At 33.9% G+C, this 15,183-nt stretch overlaps 2 protein-coding genes across 3 annotated transcripts in view; one reads left to right on the forward strand and one right to left on the reverse strand.

The window, feature by feature from the left end:
- Positions 1-15,183, forward strand: part of LOC140062497 (orexin receptor type 2-like) — a 49,682-nt gene that overhangs the window by 11,296 nt on the left and 23,203 nt on the right. For both annotated transcript variants that reach the window (XM_072108743.1, XM_072108742.1), the window contains one exon: positions 12,226-12,397. The gene's annotated coding sequence lies outside the window, so the exon portion shown is untranslated. The remainder of the gene's footprint in view (positions 1-12,225; positions 12,398-15,183) is intronic.
- The window catches only part of LOC140062499 (3-oxoacyl-[acyl-carrier-protein] reductase-like), a 48,755-nt gene continuing 34,412 nt past the window's right edge, over positions 841-15,183 (reverse strand). Inside the window, exon 6 of the mRNA XM_072108748.1 lies at positions 841-895. The gene's annotated coding sequence lies outside the window, so the exon portion shown is untranslated. The remainder of the gene's footprint in view (positions 896-15,183) is intronic.

A 15,183-nucleotide genomic window follows, 5' to 3' on the forward strand; every position in this document is an offset into this window, starting at 1 on the left:
TTGTTCTATATATCTGTCACTCTGACGGAACAACGCTAAATGAATCGAAGCATTTCTATTAAATTTTACTGCTAAATTGATACTCAATATTTCTATACGTGCTTATCTACTTTTTAATTTGTCTAACGTTCATAATACAAAAAAACAACCATTTGTTCACCATCACATTATACCTAGAAGAAATGTACAAATGTGTCTCGTTGCCATAGTAACCCACGTTTCTAATGATTTAGTACAGCTCATCTATCATAGGTTAAAGTAACTTATGGTGTAGTGTGTTATACATCACTCTCATCGGATGACCTACGGGAATTAAACCTTGCCGCAGCCCAGATAGGGGTTCAATTGTATACATAAACATGTGGTTACACGCGCGCGTAGTCGAGTTTCATTTGCATAATTTGGATAAGTGAAAATGACTCTTTAATGTTTCATTAAATACATAAGTACTACTGGCTCCAGTACAAAAGTTAAGTGTCATTCTATGAACCAGCTTATCAAAAAGGTTAAACATGCGAAAAGAGGAAACAATTACTTTTCAAAATGTGGGTATTTGTAAGCCACAAAGCCACAAGATGCGTACAAACGTTGGTAGTAGGTAGTTTTAGCGGATGACGTAAACATTCTACTCATTTACATATTACTCGTGTAGGTAGAGTATCCCGTATTTATTCTGAACGTAGAGGAATGTTAATAGCCTGTGATGATAGTGGCAGTTCCTTTCCACACCTTTACCTCCAAAGTATTCTTCAACCAGGAACTCATTTACAGTGGGTAGGACCTGCTTATATCGGGAATTAAACCCGGGTCTTTCTGTATGATAGTCAAGTTTACACTCAGCTACCACATGCATTTCCGCGCGCATTTGTCATGATATTTTAATAAACGATGTATTCTGCAAAAAAAAAAGGAAAAAGAATTATCAAAATGGATATTCAACACCGTCAATATTTACGCGCTGTTTCCTTTTGAAATGTGTGTTAGGGCAATGATTGATGGTCTTGCAACACCATTTTATTATTATTATATATATTGATTTCGCAAACGATTCCAGTCAATTCTTATTAATTTGTAGACCTGTTATTTTTTACAGTTTCTGCGTCACAACTAGTACGTGACTTAAAACTGGAGCCATATATAATAACATAAGGCACTTAGAACGAATGGTCAACTGAATTACGCTGTTCTTTTGGTCGACCTCACCCAGTTGCTTCAGTAACATTCGTGACGAATGTTCATTAGGTTAAACATATTAGCTAAAATAAAAACGAGCTCTGGTGGCGTATGTGGAACTCAATCTCCCAATGTATTTAATTAATACTTTATATCATACGAGCTCATGTAAACTTATACTCGTACTAACAACATGCAGCGTTCCACAAGCTAAAATAACACCGAAACCAGTCTACTTCTATTCTCGCTATGCTCAATATTCATATCTATCCTCCTCATGAATATTAATTAGATCAGAAAGATCGAGCTTAAAACCACCTGTTATTAGTTATCATCAAGCAAATATATATGTTTAGGCCTATGTATGTAAATATCTATTTTCTTTATCTGTGTGTGCTAGATTTACTGCGTAACACCAATCAATAAATCGATCAATCAATCAAATAGACTTTTTGTTGAATTTAACTATTTGTTTTGTCATTTTATAAGTGAAAACATTATTTTGTTCGTGTTTTTTTTTCTACGGAAGTTATAAACTTTATTAAAACTAAAAAATAACTAATTCAAAGTCTGATTTAAGTAATCTTAATTGTTTTTTTTTGGGGGGGGGGGAAGGGGGTGGCAATACATCTTTAACTGATGTCCCAGATTTATGAACTTTTAAATGTTTTATATTAAATAACAAACAGACAAGTTTATTTAGATACAGCCGTTTGAATGCTTTTAAGTTGTTTATACCACTATTCTAGTCATGTTAACATTTGACAAATGACTTTGTATTGAAACTTTAGGAAACGTAATTAGAAAGCATTTGCCAATTGCAGTATTCTCAATGTTCAGTTTCCTTAATCAAACTCCTCCCGATAGACCAATACCATTACTGTCAATCAAGAAATGCCCCTAGTTAAAGAAGTAGTTAATTACAGACAGTAATTACAGAATGCTCATGAGGTTGAGATTTGAACTGGACATGTTTTGAAACTAGTTCACATTCGGGCCAGTTTTTCATAAAAAGACAATTTGCTTAATTAGTGCTTATTTCTTCCTAATTAAGGTCACAAAATCGTAAGGAAGTTTTTCGCGAGGGATAGGTCTACATCAATGTATATCATGATACATATACTGATTTCGTTTATGCAGCAATCGTGAGCGTAATTAGATAGCGTAAAGCTAAAAAAAGTGTGATGTACCTAAATATGGTAGTGATATGCTCAAATATGGTATTGATATGACATAATCATGTCCATATATGGGCACATAACATTTGTGACGTTATTTGCTAGATCTTGGTTTAAAATTAGTCTGGCCGTCCTTCTACATCTAAAATATCCAAAACACGTACACTTGATAAACATGTTTTGACGCGCGCTATAAACTCTGAAACGTGACCATAATTAGAATAGGCCTACGTGGTTTGTCTGTTTCACGTAATATGTTGGTCATTAGATTGTTGCAAACTCTAATTCAATCTGGATATCCCAAATGTACAACATAAACTGTAGACCTGCCCTAAGCATGTAGTTATTTTAAAGCTCAGGTACAGGCATGAATTTTAAATATAATATTTGGTTAATTGTACATAAATCAAATATTTGTAACAGAAATCAAGACGAAAAAACATGAATTTTCCTTAATATGGTCTAATACAAAATTTGGCAAAATTCTTCCATAAAAACCAGAAAGACTTTTTTTCGGTTACTATTAAGGGTCGCTTATGGTCTTTCCGATTGCTTTCTCTACAATACTATTTATTCTCCCATCTTGGGTGGCTATTGTAATAACGTGAGGAGAGAGCGCCATATCTCAATCTTGTCTGGAGGCAGAATCTCGTCTATGACACAATTATAATGCATGTTGAAAAAGATTGTATATCGAAGCGTTATAATATTTCTGAATTACGTAGGCCTTCCATGCCTAAAACGTGACAAAATTATTATTTCATTTATCTAACTTAACTCTTAACAGCATGACGTCTCTACTTTGTTCAAAATAAAAAATAGGTCTTGTGCAATTATAAACCAATGTCCTACTCACTATTGCACACATCTTACAACCATTATGTCTCATTTAGTCCCTTGACGACCCGACTGGCTGCATTCTCAATGTTGCTGAAATTAGGCTAACGTTAATGAACTTAACCTACTATACTACTCATGAGGGTTGAACTACTTTTACAAGTCCTCTGTCAATAAAGTTTATTCAAGTACGTGTCATTTTTATTTTTATTTCAACTTATGAGGGATGACCCTTCAAATCAGACCCAGGCGTTCAAGGCATGTTTCTACATTACGGTACCGGTAATGTATTTCAAATTCTCAGATAGGCCGTATATCGATTTATAAATGCTTGAATAATAGTTAAGAACCATGCATGCGATGGATTAAAATTACTCTTTTACAGTCTAAAAGTATATATATATAGTAAGTGTATATTGGTAACACTAGACATTATGTTATATCTAAAATATATGTGTATTTTAATAGACCTAGACACTATAGTTCATATGCCTAATGACTGTCAACGGACAGTTGAGATATACCTAGTGACATCAGAAATAAGTTCTTTTGGAACGGAGCTCTTGGTTCGAAACCCATTGATGTTATTGGGTGTTTTCTTTATGTTGTTAGTTGAGAGCAGGGAAGAATGAAAAAGAGAGATTATTTAGAGTGATAGGCTGAGTTATATTTAGGAAATGTCTTGCAATCTCTTGGAATTCAAAGAAACTCTTTGGGGAAACAGATTACACTCCTTGGATTATGTATACATTTTCTGAATCAATAGGAATTATTTCCTCTTAAAATCCAATGTTCTAATTTGTTGTTCTTAACTCTCACGTGTCGTACACTATTATTTATGTAACATTTACTAAGACTTAATCGTGCTATGCGAGTTTTGTCGTTATAGCTTTCCTGATAAGCAGTTATTACATTTTATCCCCATCAAATTTTATGACGTTGTTTATTCTGGACAATAGTTATTAGGCCATGAAACCTTTATTAATTCACGACATTTGCGAGATAAATATCTGCTTTGCTGTGCAACGCGGTTTTTTTAGATCAACAGCTGCCGCAGTTCGAAGCATAGCTTCATCATAGGATTGTCATTATGTAACTACGATGTGTTGAAATAAAATATGTTCCATTTGTTTATTAGGTCTAGTAAAAATTTAAAATAAGTACAGCTTTATAAGCATTATAAAAAAATATATATAAAATAATAGCCTTTTTAATGCTCTTCATCAGATTGATGTTTTTCAGATAGATTGATCTTCAGTTGTAGTGATCTTTTTCAGGTGGATTGATCTTTTCCAATTGGATTGATCTTCCTCAGATAGATTGATGTTTTTCAGGTGGATTGATCTTCCTCGGATAGATTGATCTTTTTCAGGTGGATTGATCTTTTCCAATTGGATTGATCTTCCTCAGATAGATTGATGTTTTTCAGGTGGATTGATCTTCCTCAGATAGATTGATCTTTTTCAGGTGGATTGATCTTCCTCAGATAGATTGATGTTTTTCAGGTGGATTGATCTTCCTCAGATAGATTGATCTTTTTCAGGTGGATTGATCTTTTCCAATTGGATTGATCTTCCTCAGATAGATTGATGTTTTTTCAGGTGGATTGATCTTCCTCAGATAGATTGATATTTTTCAGGTGGATTGATCTTTTCCAATTGGATTGATCTTCCTCAGATAGATTGATGTTTTTCAGATAGATTGATCTTCTTCAGTTGGATTGATCTTTTCAGATAAATTGATCTTCAGTTGGATTGATCTTCTTCAGATAGATTGATCTTTGATGTTTTTCAGATAGATTAATCTTACTCAGATAGACTGATCTTTTTTAGATAGATTGATCTTCTTAAGTTGGATTGATCATCCTCAGATAGATTGATCTTTTTCAGGTGGATTGATCTTTTCCAATTGGATTGATCTTTCTCAGATAGACTGGTCTTTTTCAGATAGATTGATCTTCTTCAGTTGGATTGATCTTCCTACGATAGATTGATATTTTTCAGGTGGATTGATCTTTTCCAATTGGATTGATCTTCCTCAGATAGATTGATGTTTTTCAGATAGATTGATCTTCTTCAGTTGGATTGATCTTTTCAGATGAATTGATCTTCAGTTGGATTGATCTTCTTCAGATAGATTGATCTTTTTCAGATAGATTGATGTTTTTCAGATAGATTGATCTTACTCAGATAGACTGATCTTTTTTAGATAGATTGATCTTCCTCGGTTGGATTGATCTTCCTCATATAAATTGATCTTTTTCAGATAGATTGATCTTCCTCGGTTGGATTGATTTTTTTTAATTGGATTGATCATCTTCAGTTGGATTGATCGTCACTTGGATTGATCTTTCTCAGTTGGATGGATCTCAATTTCGCTCCAATTTCGACAGATTGTCCCCAACAATTACACCTTATCCAATCCAGACAATCTCGTTTAGCCTTAGGGTTGATTGAAAATAGCAATTACTAGATAATAGAAGAATTGACTCCGGCGTCAGAACCATATTATACTAGAAACATTTGAACTTTCAAATCACTTCCGAGCTATGTATTGTATAATTACAAGCAATGATTATAAAGATTTTTTATTATTTGAAATATCAGAAATTTTAATTTTCAAGGATGAAAATGTAAATATGCCGTGAATATCCGGCCTGGTTTCGTTTGTAAAATGGAAGGGCTTCTACAGTATACGATCAATATTCCATTTTGTGTCAGTTTCAGATTTAGTAAACGAGAAGGTACAAAAATAGGAACACCGTAGCTTTACTTATAGGCTTTTATTTGCGTTTGGCGATGTGGTTGGTCGGTATTTGAATAACCTTCCCTTGTTAAATTCATATAACGACATTTCTGTTTATCTACACAAGGCTTATTTTCATAGAAATTATCTTAGAATTAAAGAAAACAAGAATAATTTCTACCTGCCATCTGGATGAATGACTCCTGACACGAAGAAAGTGGATCGGTTTCATAAAGCCCCTCGGCTATGACCTATGTAGTATCCCACCTATTATTAATGTGTGGGTAAACATACTAAATGTTAGGCACATAGTTCATCTGCCAGGCCGATTGTAATATGAAGGAACATGCTCAACCATAGCAAGGATACACCTGTAGAGAAAGGCCAGACTTACGCCTAATAATGTAAAACATAAGATTTACTATTGAATGGAATTTAAAATATCTAGGTTAACTGTTTAAAAAGTAAATGTAAATAATATCTTGTCTTATTGTATGTATGTTAGGCATGATAAATACAAAAAGTAGGCCTTGTGCGTGATTGGGATGTTGTTTACGCAATGTTCACGTGAACTGGGGACTGCAAAACTGTCATTTTAAAATCCAATGAGACATTAGATGACGCTAATCGTAATTTATAGATTAGGTACGATTGGCCTTTAGCTATCAAACGAATGATTTTCCAATCAGTGTGTGACTCCGTTAGACGCAGAAACCGTATATCGAGTTTCACTTTTTTTTTGTAAAAACCTATTTCGAATTGCCACATAATGTAAATCAATCAAATTTTCCATTTTTTAACTTGGAAAAATATAATGTTGCCACGTATTTTTAAAAAGCAAGCACTTAAAGTACTTGCTTTTTTCCCTTGTGTATTTTGTTTTTGTTTGTTTTTTTTTTCACAATAGCGTCCGATTTCTAGTTATCGATATATTGGTGAGGTCACAAGTACATATTAAAATCTCGAGTTTTTCGTATCTTCAATATGGATCGAACTATTATATAACGCGCCCTCTGTCGTCTTAATGGTGTATAAAATAGCAACAAAATGTTGTTGGCGTAGTACGTGAACTTCACATTACTCCAAAGTGGTAACGTAGCGTATTCAACGATCACTCACGCTATATCATTTGGAATGAACTTATTATGTATTATGTATCGACAGTTTTACTACTTACGATAATAATCCAAAAATATTCTTTTCATCCCTTTTTTTTCTTACATCGTCAAAATTAAATCCAAGCAATAAATCTTAATTCAGTAAGTTTTTTTTTTGTTCTAAGTGCAGTAATTTGAATTTTTGTTTTCTAGAAAATATGTCCCTTGGAAATAAAAAATATAAACAAAAATAAAAAAGATTTATTTCTTTCTTGATTCAGTACAAACAATTCAACAAGTTGTAATGTAAATAACCAAAAATGAAAAAGATCATAAGTTAGAAATTAAGCTATTTATTCACAAGGAAGACGACTAATGCACGAGATGATGAAAACATTGTGCGTGTACAAGCTTTAGAAAAAAGTATACCAAGTTGTGTAGTATTACATTCAAACTTAAACGCAACGCAGTAATGCGCCTACATCACAGTGAGTGAGTTTACCAAATCAAGTAGGAGGCCCTACTAGTACGCGTGATTCATCACATCATGATTGTGTTGCGGTGCATTTACGTCCTTGCGATCGCATACCAAAATGGAAACCACCAAGCTTTCAACAGATTTTTCACTAGGTGAATTTGTCCGCACGAATCTAAAGCGTCAGCTTATACGCATGCGTAGAAAAAGATTTGGAAGATGGAAACATGAATACGCATGCGTATAAGCTCAACAGTTTGGATGATCCATCAAATGTGAGTAACATTAAAGGCCTTCCTTTAGGATAGCCCTATGAAGGGGAATCAAATTGCTTGCGTTTGTGCAGTTTTAATATGTTTAAGTTACGTTTATGGACTCATAATTTTATGGCTCAGCACACTAATTAAGAATGTATTCGGAGTGCATTGTGCATGCTAAATTATAAAGTAGAAAATAACATTTGTATGTGGAGGTAAAAGGTTATTATTAAAGTAGTATTGATTAATTAAAAACTAAAAACGCTCTATCAATTTTTTTTTCTGCGGTAGTGCATTAAAATGTTAATCTAAAAACATCAATACTAATGTTTTAATTAAACTAATAGACTGTACGGTATATTAATGTCCAATTTATTATTTTACTTTAATGTTTGAACGATCTTTTATAATTTTAAGAGGACATCTATAAGATAAATGGGGAAAAAATAACAATACAGGTATTGGTTTCAAAGGAAGTTTTCATATTGGAATAAATGTAAACAATGATATATTATAAGAACGATTATAATGAAAGGATATACCAAGTAGAAACATTCGGTTAGAATCTCTTTTTGTTCATTTCTCATTTCCTCATCTTCGCTGGTAATACATTATTTAATTTCCAGTATATGAACCCAGGGCTGTTTAATTTGTATCTATGCCTTTTAATTTATATAATAAATATTATGATAGATCCCAGGAAGCCCATTCTTCCAAAAAAATTTAATAATAAATTTAAGAATATCGTTAATTATTATTTGACTTTAAAAGTATATTGGACTTTTAATTAATGTTTTTTAAAAATGGTGCCACCTGAATGTAGAAAAACAAACATACGAAAAAATAAAGACAAAAAAAAAATTATGTTGTGTTGCATTACTTTAATTGATGTATGTTCCACTTGTAATATTGAAATGAATGCCTCAATAAATGACCTTAAAAGAAAAATTAGCATTATGATGTAAAGGTTAAGGTGAGTCCCGTGTTCTCTGAACGTAGGGGAATAAGCTGTTAGGAGCTCATTGTACTAAGCCTCGGAATTATGTGGTAGGGTGGCCAGTTCCTATCCACGCCGTCTTTTTCTCCCTAGTATTTTCAACCAGGTACTCATTTATAGCTGAGTGAACTGGGAGTCGTCGGGAATTGAACCCGGGTCTATCTGTATGACAGTCAAGTGTCCCAACCACTCGGCTACCCAACTTATGAGGTACGGTAATAAAACGAAAATAAAGGTGGGAAAGAATACTGTATTTTTTCATTTCACGCACACTTTGGTTAACGAACCAATCGGAAATATTTTGTCTATTCTGAATTAAATTCTTACTTAAAACAAAATGATCGCATTATACAAATAATTCTATCTAACAAACGAGACAGCATAAGTATACATAGATTTTCGAATAATTTAAATTTAACTATCTTTTTTGTTCTAAGCGTTATCTCTAGGGATACAAGTATAGAAATATAGATGATAGGCCTTGAATATATTATATTAACGACAGTAATAAATGGTAACACTACATTCACAGATAAAATAATTAACTGATATGAATTATTTTACACATGAAGGAATTTCGGAATAAATAAAAGTATAAGGGATTTGTCAAGATCTTCTGTTTGATGATCCAATACAAATATTAAAGATGTATGTAATCATTTTTTACATTTTTTTTTTAATATGCCATTTTAAGGTCACATAATAGTTATCCACTTTGAACAAAAATTGAATCGAAAAAGAAATTATTATCCTTAAAAAATTTACCTTAATACTTTAAAAATCGCCAGCCAATGGGTTTATGGTTGAATTTGACCATTTATTTTGTAATTTTTATATGAGCAAACATTTTTGTTACGGAGGGGATTAACTTTATTAACTATAAAATAACCTATTCAAAGTGTAATTTAATTAATCTTAATTTTTCATGTTTTTATTTGGGGGGGGGGGGGAGGGGCAATGCATCTTTAAATAAACTGGAAATACATTCGAAATTATTCTCAACTTTAAAAGCATTTTTCTCAAAACACTGATTGTAAAAACTACTTCAGACTGTGATATCTCTAGAAGCAGACATAGTATCAAGCTATTTTTTTCAGCATTTTAAATCTTTGATCATGTAGTTTCAGTATTTGAATTCCGAATTATGTCAGATTTTCCTTGCATGTGCCACATATATCGTATTATGGTATTATATAATATAGATACCTCAAATTATATAAACAAATGTTAAATATATAAAATAAAAGGCATCATTTCATCATCATCAACATTGCAGATTCATCTCTATCGTCACACACTTAACGTCTACATAAACATCATTAAATCGGATACTGCGAGTGTCTCTAACAGACATCTAAAAACCAATTACCTATTGTAACATGTGTGACAGACACATCAAACAGCTAATGATGGCAAATGTGTACTCGAGGATTTTAACCCTCAAATTACACGTGATTATCCTATATTTTAAAGTAATTTTTTAACTCTGTATGCTGAATGTTCAAAAGTGGTGTAATCATTGTGTTTAAGTGCTTGGAATCGATTAACGTAAACTGTCGACATCTTTTATATAGGCCTACAGCCTAATAGTCTGCCGAATAATTTGTAAAGTCTACAAGGCCAATGTTATTAAGATGAACTATAAGTATACAATATTATAAACAAAAGGCTTGTAAGATGATGATTAGCCGTCCACAATGCATATCATGACGTATGCTTACTGTATCCTGGTTCTGCAACTGTCATTAGATAGATGTTAACTGACCATCGACAGTCAGTTAGAAACCTGAATTATGATGCCCTTACATTCATTTGGCGGCTGCATTAAAGCAACAAATTTGTTTGTTTTAAATGTTGTTTTATAGAATGCTGTATCAAACATTTATCAAAACGTTTACGAAGTACCTCATTAAATTACGTAATTACTCCATTTAATAATGATATTTTACTCTGATTTAAAAAAAAGGTAAATTTCGTAATTGTAATTCATCAATGGCGCTTGTATAAAGCTCTGTCTACATTATCAAACTATGACAAAAACATGTGACGTACCCATATATGGACATGATGATTTCATATCACTACCATATTTGAGCATATCACTGTATTGTCGTCAGCAGACACGATACAGCAAGCTGTTTATTGTCGCTAGATATGATACGACTATCATAGGATCCGACTATCATAGGATCGACTACACACTATAAGTGTGAATATACTGATTTATTATCATACCATAAAGCTCGGTTCTCTTTTTTTTTTTGATGAGTTAGCGCAGCATCTACGGCCTTTTACCCACAATTACATAATCTAAATTTACATTGTTCTGCTATTAAACCTCACAGTAAAAAAATAATATCTTTGGCGTCGGCTTTGAAAATGCAGGTGTTACAGACAAACGTTACTCCTCAAATTTGTTTTGATAGTTAAATTAGGCTAAGTATATCTTTCACTGCAAACAAATATAGTTGCATAAACCATAACCTTTCGTAATTTTTATTTATTGAGGTATTGCTATCGGCATTTTTTGGCGTACTTGGTCTTCCGTTATAAATCAAAGAATTGTTTCCTGTTCAGAGCGATTTGCTTTTAAAATAGTTTTTTTAACGAAAAAAATATAATGCAATTCTAAGATTGAAAATGCATTAGTATAAGGTTTATTCACTACCGTTTTTTTTTTTGGTAACTCAGAAAAGAAAACCCTAAAGTCGTATTATATTGTCTGGCCTGGTTGTTACAGTTGATTTATCGTTTTCTTTTAAAGCTGATACAGGTATTACATATATTTAGTCAATAAACATTATTTGAAAACAAAACAATGCTATTAATATTCCGTAGTTGATTTTATAAATTGAAGACTGGTTCCGCGTTGTGCGTCGGCAACATTAACCCGATTGACGCGCGCACAAAAGCCGTAATCAGCGATTAAACGCACGTACAAAGTTCGTGATATTATTAACATTTGAACGCAGGCGTAACAAAACTGTGTTATATCAACGTTTAACGCATGCGTATAAAGCTGTACTAAGCCATCCTCTACTTGGCTAATACCTTTATAAAATAAGTACAAAATGTATTTTACTGTAGGCCCACTAAAACCGTATAAACTCATGTTACTTGTCGGGTCGATCCTGTGCGGATATTACAAATCCATTACAAAGCCATTTTCCATTTCTGCGTATACAACGTGTTATAAGTCGCTGTCCTAACTATTGGTTCTTATTTGGTGGACGCAACAAGGAACCAATCTTAAAGCTCTGTCAAACTTTATGTGACATCATCACTACCATATTTGGGCACATCACACTTTTTGTGTCAAACTAGTTTGATAGTGTAGACAGAGCTTAAGATACCTATCGTTAAAACAGTGTACACCCCCTCGCCACCAATATGTTAGGGTCTTGACCGCGTTCACACGCCGGGTTTGTTTATGTACACTTTTAATTCCGAATCTTAATTTCTTTAGATAATTGTGGCCAATAGATGCGTGTAATGAGGTGTAAGTCGTGTCAACATTATCCGGATGCCTGCCCATATTACGCCGACAAAGCCGCAATCTGAGTGGAAACATCACTAATGCTTGCTTAGTATTTTCAAACTAAAATCGCCGAAGATTCATCCGTGTGATTAAGGTGCAGGTAAGCTATTTAAAGTATGTTATTTAAAACACGTATGTTTATGTCTTAAGCATTACAGTTTGAGATATAAAGAAACTGAATCCTCCCTCCAACACACTATTAGTATCGGTGATAGGGGGCGGTGCCATTTATTGGAATGTTTAATTATTTCAATTCAATAATGATCTATTACATTTTGTACAATCCAATATTCTGGGTAAAAAGAACGGTGATAATATTATTCGCATGTCATTTTTAGTATCAATCAGATGCAAACTACGGTAAAGTCAAGGAGCTAAAGTAAGGTAGGCCTAACGACTGTCAGTTTATATATTATTGTATGGTTATGCAATAAGTGTATCTTTGCCGTAAGGCTGTGCATAAAGGAAAGTCAAGCAACTATAGTTCGTCGTGGCAAATACACATAAATGCGCATACACTGACGGGTTTGGTTAAATCCCCATTTGTGTTTATAAACACAATTTAAATTTCAATTCTAAATTTTACGGATGACAGATTAGTTAGATAAATGAAGATGAATATAGTCGAATTTATTACCTGTATATAAAGTAGGCATATTATCTTTGGCGATAAAAGGTACACCCTACCAGGAAAGAATGCGATTATATTGACCATATAGATAGTTGACGACGCTGTCAATCTATTAAGTAGGCCTACTATAAATAATAAGGGCCCAAGTCTGGCAGAAATATGCGCATATTATGCTCAGTGTGGCAAGTTGTATGCATTATATAGGGCGCGATACGTACCTTTACTTTCGCTTTTTAAAATTTAGCGATATCTCGACTACGTCAGTTGTAGAAAGCTTGTTTCGCGTAAACCCACGCGAGACTTTAGTGTATTTTACACATGTTTCAGCACATGAAAACGAAACATTGACGTTCGAATCGCCGGACCTGACCCGTCCTGAAACAGGTGCGAACGACCCTTTAAGCTTGGTTCCCACTAGGACGCAACGCAATGTAATGTGACCAATCACGACACGGTACATGATGATCCATCACGTTGTACGCGTACTGATTTGTAAAATTACTTCCGTTGCGCTTATATGTTTTTGCGTTTACATCCAATAGGAAACCGGATTGTGCGAACGGAGGTTGGTAATCAGAAAAAGGTGCTTTAAGGCCAATTTACCCAGACGAGCGCTAACATTTACAAACAACTCGGAGCGCACAGCCGGTTTCCTATCAGGATAAATACACACTCTACATGGGAACTAAGCTACGCGGTTGTCCGCTTATCGTGTGTAAATTGGCATTTAAGGTGATCAAAAAAAAAAACGCAAGTGAAACAGAAACCCGTTTCAGACGTGTTTACGAACCTTCAAAAACGAAATTCAGTACAGTGATGACACTAAGCAATTGAAAGTTTGTTTACGCAAACATGTAATATAAATGTAAATGTCCAATAATCGTATCATGTATCGGATGTTATACGTCATTTGAAGTAACATAAATAACATTTAACTTGACAGACAGAATTGAAAGAAAATAGAAGCTGATCTTTCTATACTGTATAAAGCCTTCTACTTAAACACATACAGCGATAGTTTGAATAACAAAATATAAATGAAAATTCAAAATGATATATTAAAACATGTTTATGATAATTCAGAAATTGTAAATAAAAAGTGTGAAAATTCTTCTCACACAAGCATATTGTCATTTGCACCAAATTTTCGTGCGGTATCATGTCTAGAGACAGATAACAGTATTTGTCTGCAAACCACACCCTTTCTCCCACATGAATCACTGATTATACCTACCTAAAAGTATTTGTTATGTCATCACTTTTTCTGCCCTGTGCCCGTATACGGTCGCATGCAATGAAAGAGCAGTTCGTGCTGTTAAGCACGACATTGTACGAGAATAGGCTACTGTTACACTATTTTAGTGGGACATGTGGGTAACAACGCATTTATCTTTAAGCGTGTTTCCCACTAGCGACGCAACACAAGGACGTAACGCAACGCAAGTGAATTGACCAATCACAAGTGATGGCTTATTCGCTTGTGATTGCTAACTTCGCTTGTCATTGGTTAAAACGCTTGCGTTGCGTTTATAATAATAATATAATAATACCAGATTTATATAGCGCCCTTTTCATGAGTAATCATGCTCAAAGGCGCTTTACAAGCATTATTACCCCAGTATTTTTTGGGATCAAACACGTATAGAAACATACTCCCTAATGCAGCCGGTAACCAGCGCAGTTGTGTCTAGATCTAACTGGGTACCCATTTATACACCTGGGTGGAGAGAGGCAACGTAAGTAAAGTATCTTGCCTACGGATACAAGCAATGCGGCGAGAGTTGGATTCTAACCTAGGTCTGACGATCGGTAGTCCAACGTCCAACACACTGCGCCACACGCCCTCGTTTACGTCCTTGCGTTATGTTCTAGTGGGAACCAAGCTTTGGAGATTCAACGTAAACAAATGTTAACCGCCTCGCGGCGTGCGGAAACTATTAAGAGATGACTTTAGCTTTCAATTATTCAATTTTTTTGTCTATACCGTAGTCAGGACACAGTTAATGAATGAAAACCGCCTAAAACAATCAGTGGTCAGCCACTACATAACAATTACGGTTCAATCTTTAACAACGTTTTAAAAAAAAAACCTAACACATTTAACACACTCGTAAAGCTACGTTCACACTACTGCGTGGTTCCAACTAGAGACGAAACACAACGACCTAACGCAACGTAAGAGATTTGACCAATCACAAGCGATACAGTAATCGAACTGTCGCTTATCATCAACTTGTTTGCGTTGCGTCTACGTC

This window comes from Antedon mediterranea, chromosome 11, assembly GCF_964355755.1.
Source record: "Antedon mediterranea chromosome 11, ecAntMedi1.1, whole genome shotgun sequence".
In the NCBI taxonomy this organism is placed as follows: domain Eukaryota; kingdom Metazoa; phylum Echinodermata; class Crinoidea; order Comatulida; family Antedonidae; genus Antedon; species Antedon mediterranea.